This window comes from Nanorana parkeri, unplaced genomic scaffold (genome assembly GCF_000935625.1).
Source record: "Nanorana parkeri isolate BGI_ZX_2015 unplaced genomic scaffold, ASM93562v1 scaffold248, whole genome shotgun sequence".
Classification (NCBI taxonomy): domain Eukaryota; kingdom Metazoa; phylum Chordata; class Amphibia; order Anura; family Dicroglossidae; genus Nanorana; species Nanorana parkeri.
Window position 1 is genome coordinate 776,303 of NW_017306516.1, and position 6,730 is coordinate 783,032.

General features: G+C 39.7%; 1 protein-coding gene across 1 annotated transcript in view; it reads right to left on the reverse strand.

The window, feature by feature from the left end:
* The window catches only part of LHX2 (LIM homeobox 2), a 44,938-nt gene extending 39,351 nt beyond the window's left edge, over nucleotides 1–5,587 (reverse strand). The window contains exon 1 of the mRNA XM_018556712.1: nucleotides 5,429–5,587. The gene's annotated coding sequence lies outside the window, so the exon portion shown is untranslated. The remainder of the gene's footprint in view (nucleotides 1–5,428) is intronic.
* Nucleotides 5,588–6,730: the final 1,143 nt, after the last annotated feature.

Sequence of the window (6,730 nt, forward strand, 5' to 3'; positions counted from 1 at the left end):
ATTCCGAGAAAAATAAACAATTTTAGCTGAATACATATTGCTAATGGATTCAACCATATTTTGCCCCCCCCCCCTTTATTTATTTTGTTCCTTTGTCATAAATATGATATTTGCAGAGTAAAATGTTATATAAAATTATGTTTAGTCGTGACCAGACTGCAGTTAATGTTCACAATACCTACTGAAATGAAATCGCATGATATTGAGGTATAAACTTTTATTTTTTTGTAATATGTTTATGTTTTTCTGGCGAGTAAAGCAGTGCTAGGTATTATCCTTGTAGAGATTTCCTTATAAACACAAGAGGACCTTTCAGAATTTATAAGTAGCGGCCTAATCTGGCGCCTGTGGGATCTGCTGAGACCAAACCCAGGGCCAAGCAGCCTCCTGTACAAGAGCAGCAAAGACTTTATGATTCGGTCTAAAAGGAAATAGGTGATTTAACCCCATGTGCCCCAAAGTGCTGGGGCAATGCCCAAAACAGCTGATCACTGCTAGCAGAGCCAGTCCCTGTGAAAGTCATTCAACATGGAACTGCAAGGAGAAAACTTGGTGGCTCAATTCATAAAGTTAGGACACCAGGATAAGGATCCTTATTTACAAAAAAGGGACAAATATTTGCAGCTGAGATCTGAAACTTTAAGTCAGGTGGCTAAATAAAGAGAATATTCCTTGTGTTTATGTTTTGTGAATTGAGTCTATACGGTATATAAATTAGATTCATTCTCATTATAAGAGGTAAAGATATTGTGAAATAGAGTTTTAGAGCTGAAAGAAAGGCTTAGCCCCTACTGGTTTACATGGTTAAAAAGGGGAATTAAGTAGCTATCTTGGGCTTGTTCCTTGCTGTGCTGAGACAAGGAGAGAGCTCTATTCTCGACGATGTGCTCCCACAATCTCTTATTTTGCAAGTAGATGACAGGTGAACAAATCATAAATGTTGGGACTCCCCAGCCGATGCCTCTGTGTAGTAACGTAATCAGCTCTAGTATACCATCTGTTATCTAGCAGGAGCTCAGAGCCAATACCAGCTCCCAGCCCAGCTAGTGTGACTAAAGCCCAACAAAGCGACCTTGCAGAAGGCACAAGGCTGAGCCTACAAATTGCTGGGAACCTGATGCAGGAGCCACAAGACAAGCTAATCCTGACTGTCTCATTTGTAACAGATAAGCTTCATGGGTGGGATGGGCCAGGTGAGGAAAGAGTTAAGGGGAATCAGTGGGTAGAGAGGAGGGGAACGGTGTGATTGATCTGTCATATGTTTCCCAAGTCTCATACGGTTATTAAGACTTAATATATAGCAGAGCATACAATAAACCAGGAATTAAAACATGGTTGTAGCTTCGGGCATCCTGCACATTGTCTGCTGTGGTGTTATGTCTTCATAGATCAGTGACTGACACTGGGTAATTAATCATTTTACTCACATGGAAATGTGGCCTGATCCATTCATTCTGTGCACTGTGTATAACAAGCCGGCACCTCTCACTAATATCCAGGAGGCTGCGAGGGAGACAATGATGTATATATAGCAAACACAGGTGCTGATGGGATGTGGAGCAAGGACCTAATGCTTTGTGTTCCTGCTAACTGAATTGTTTATGCTTTGTGTGTCTGTTCCTCTACTCATAGGCATTGATGTGCTGCTAATACATGAGGCACTTTGCTTTCTGACAGTAAGATCACATCTACTGCTACCCGGGTCTCTGGAGATTACCTGCACACAGCTTAGATTTACCAGGGAAATAACCCCTCATTCATACATTACATCCCCAACAAGGTTTGTTCTATGGGCTGCGGAGTCAGCTCCCTATTACCAATCTTTACCAAGTTTGTTAGTGTGCTTTAGGAATAAGGAGCCCGAGAAAAGAGCGATAAATGCCAAAATCATGTATACAGCTTTAAAGAAAAAAAAAAATAAACTAGAAAGACCGTAAAAAATTAGGCACATATAAATCATGTGATACAACCCTAAAAGCCTTTGAAATATATGAGCATCCTAAAAAAAAGTTGGAACCTGAATATCCGTTTAGATGTGGAGGATGAGGGAAGTTTCACAGATGTTATACTATTGTATTTGTAGTGCAGACTACATAGTCATAGTGTTAATAAATGGCACTGTCCTGTCATGGAATAACTAAAGCCATTGCCCATTATCTACTTTATTTTCGGGATGTACCAAGAGACTGGAGGGTTCAGTGGATACAGTAGCCCTTGTAATTTAATACATCATGCTACATTATGTGAATTATGAATACAAATATAATATCAAAAGAATAATAATTATTAAACAACTAAACATACAACGCAGAGTAAAATGAATTGAATTGATGAAAGGGGCTAATTGTTAGTTGTTCCTATAATAAAATATTTAGAAGAATGTACTAGTACTACTAATAAATACTCTGTTTCAGTGCACCTGTGTTAATTGTAGAGTTCCTTAACAACTTTATAATTGTTTACCAAGTGGCCTTCCAACAAAACAAGAATACTAAAAATGCTATGCTTGGTGTAGATTCTTCATAATGACACAAGCCAAGCACCTCCCATATCAGTGGCTGTCTGCATTCTAAACACTGGTTAGTTGTCAGTGCTCATCAGTACTTGGGGCATCCTGCCACTGAGTCAGTGAGATCTTGGTGTCCTTTCTCTATCCCTATTCAAGAACATTATCTGGCATAGGAAGCTTTAACGTCTCCTGCAAATGATGGAGAACAGTTTGGGTTTTATAGCTGCATTTGGGGGGAGGGGGTCCGTCTGCTTGAAATCTGTCTACAGTCGTGTTTTTTTTTTTTCAAAGTAGTGTTACTGAAAACCTTAAAACATCCGCATTCTTTTTTACAACAGTATCCAATTACTCCAAGGCAGGACAAGACCAGGAAAAAACAGCAAACATCCCAGGAAGGTTTGGGGTTAATTGCCAAAGCTTTCTCTTAACACATTTCTTTCCTTCCAGTGACATAATCTACACATCTCTTCCACCCCCTTCCCATTCCCCTTCCCCTTTCTTGCTGTAGGTGTCCCACAAAACGTGCAGCACAGACCCCATTCGGACTATTTGCTCATCTTTGGACTGCAAATCACAATGACAAAACAAAATAGCTGCCTAATGCGCCCACATTACCACAGTTGCTTGCACGTGATGGTTATTATTATTTATCTGATATAAAACAATGCATCCAGCTCCAGCAATAAAACACACAAGGAGACATTTTCTAGATTCCACCTGATTGTTATTTATCCTGAAATATCCGGTACAAAATACATAGATAATTATTTCTTTGTCACTAGGACAGTGATGACATTTCAGTGGCTATCCTGTTTACAAAATGTATAGTAGAGTGTGACACTGTCCATCATCTCCCCAATGACACATCCATACAATGAGGTAAGGATTGTCCATAAAATTAATACGAAGATCTCACTGGATCACTGGGGTGTCTCCTTAGATGTTAAACGTGTATATTCAGATGTAGAGGAAAAGGGAAGGAAGGAAGGAAGACAGAAGAGAAGAAATAAAAAGGAAATCAATTTGAGAGAAACAAAATTAAAGAAAGGGGAAGAGAAAGAAAAAAAAGAGAGAAATGGAAAAAAAAAGCAAGAAAGAAAAGAGGAGAGAGATAAAAAGAAAGAGAAATTAAAAAAGAAAGAGAAAGTAGGAAAGAAGAGAAAGAAAGAGCTCCAGATAGAAAATAGAAGAGAGAGAGCGAGAGAAAGAGGGGAAAAAAAGAAAGAGAGCGAGAGAAAAAAAAGGAGAGAAAAAAGAGAAAATTGGAAAGAAAGAGTTAAAGAGAGAAAAGAGAGAGCAAGATTAAGATATAAGTTTACATTTTCCTTTACCATTGTAGATTATCTGGATTCATAAGTGATCAGGAAAGGCCATATACCTGGCCCATTAAGCACTATGACCCTAGTCCCTGACCAAAGAACTTGGGATCTAATAGATGTGCAATATTAGGCTCTGGCAGTGAAGTGACCACAGTGTAGACTTTAACACACATCCATGGTAAATGTCTGCTATGACACCAGTACAAAGTATTTTCTCATATGTCATCAGTCACTGGTCAATGAGTTCAGCTATTCCAGGTACATATGGTGAATACTGATTGCAAACTCTGACCGTTTAAAACCCCTCAGTGAAAAGCAGGATCAGTATGACAACCTGTTCTTGATGCTGCTGACACACATTGATTGCTGAGCACACACAGACCACCTAACTGTACACTTCACATGTACAGACGCATCAGTGATAATATTTCCAAGCCTTAACAAAAAACACCCAAATAAATCTCGTCTCGTCCCACACAGCAAGCCTCAGGTGTACTCGCTGTCACCGTCTTAGTCCTAATTCAGCAGTGTTTGTATGGTAGCAGCATTAATTAGACAGGTATGAGTTTAATTGCTGTGAATGGAAGTGCATTACACAGTGACTGCACAGGCTTCTGCCAGGGAGGAAAATCAGCTTATAAATCATAAAGGCACTAGTAAGACTGTTTATATATTATTATGCAAATACAGAAACGTATACCTCTGTCGTGCTTGAATTTCAATGGCAGCAAGTCTAGGTGCCCCTAATCGCTGACCCTGCTGAATTCCACCCAAATTAAAGGCTGAAATCTCTTTAGCATCTGCTGCATCACAAGCTGCCTTTCTGAGGTGGTGGTTGGGAAGGGGGGGGGGGGACCATTTTCATATGATGATATTGTAATATGATCCGCAATGACAGAATGCATGACAGTTGTCCTACAATACATGGCAAGTCAGTCAAAGGACAGGAGCGACATTTGGATAATTAGCATCCATTGGGCAGTCAATCAGGCGAGGAGGACAAGCTGAAAAAAAAAACCCACAGAGGACTCGGAAACAAAAGGTACCCAGCTAGCACGGGATTAACTGCTTCAAACCGATCTAAATGCTTTTGTATCCAGTGGACTTGGGGGCTCCTGGGCTTGTCCTGCTCCCCTGCATACTCCAAGGGATACCAATGAGGAGCACCAGGGTTAAATCCTCTTTTCTTCCTGGACCATCTTAAATATACATCACTTCAACACAAAAGCCACAGAGCTGCTAAACGCTGTTGTTGTGCTTGTTTGATTTTTTTTTTTTTTTTTTATTGGATAATAGGAATGTACAAAATACCAAACAGTGTTAACCTGTATCCCTAGATATACACATACATTTCAAGCTTCAGCAATAAATAAGCAGAATTGTACTAAACACACAAAAAAACAAGAGCTGGAGAAAAGATTATAACAGAGATACTTTAAGGGCGGATGCAAAGTAAGCAGACGGATTAAAAAAAAGTATTTCACATATGGCAATAGTGAAGAAGGTCCCTGCACAGAACTAGGTCCATGAAGACAGATGGAGCAGGGTGAATGGGGTGCTGAAGACCCCCTTCAGTACATACAGAGAGATGAGCTCTTACCTTGCTGATGCACAGAGTGTGCTGAGAGCAGACCTGGCGGATGGTGTGTGCTGTGCTCTGGGTGGGGTATATTCATGTATATGCATATGTACAGTAAGGGAGATGGGAGAAGGGAGTGTGTGTGTGTCTCTGGAAATCTGCCCTACTCTCTTCTGCATGGTACAGTCTGCAGAACTGAGCAAATAGCTTCACATAGCTGTGATATATAGCTTGGCAGATAATGGCATGAGTGAGAGACGTATAGGGAAGATGCCGCCTTATGGAATGCTAAAAAAAACAGCATCTCCCTGGTATTTATTTTTCTCTACTGTGGATCTTATCACCTCCAAAACTTCTTTAGCACGGCACATGTCCTCTCTTTCTCCAGGATCTATATGATTTCAGATGTTTTCTCCCGGACATGTGCCGCCCATGCCAACTTTTCCATCCAAATGAAAAATGGATAGAGCTGTTCTGACTGGATAAAAATTATAAATGGCAACATAAGCATTAACGTAAGATATAACACTGGGGCTGATTTACTAAAGGAATACCGTTCACTGTGGAAAGTGTATGTTCCCTTTGCAAAGTGAATAACTGTTTATTTTGAATACCCAATCATGTGCTAACGAATATCTTTATTTTTTTATTTTTTTCCTCTCTCGCATGATTGGGTATTTGAAGTAAATAAAAGGTTACCTTATTTACTAACATACACTTAAATAGGTGAACAATTTCTTCGACTTTAGTAAATCAACCCCATCAAGCGCCACCAGCAGTCACGTCTGCAGAGCAGACATGTTATTCCTTTACCGGTTTTGTATAAATAAATATTTTCCCAAATCCAACAGTGAAACATTCATTTCCTGCAAAGTTTGGACTGTGTGACAGGTAGCAAGCACTCAGGTGACACCCAGGGGACAGGTGTACCGAGAGAAGACAATAGGGCCAGAACATCTTTACACTAATATAAGTGGGGTCGTTTCACTACATGAAGCCCAAATCAAATAATCAAGTGGAAAAACGTCTCTCCTGGTATAAAGTATTGATGGATTTATGCTACTGTGCTTCATTCTCTTTGAAATATTTCCATCCTAATTCTTTAAGCATCAACTTAATACAAGAATATTAAGCATGGCACACGTATGTCACGCACACTTCATATATATATTACCATATGCTAACTGACATAGATATATGGGTAGAAAGACTGCTGGATAATGACATACATATGACACACTGCACATATTCTGCTACATACAATCTGACACTATCATATTAATATTGGCAACCTAAACCATCAAGAACCAGCTTAATGCGATT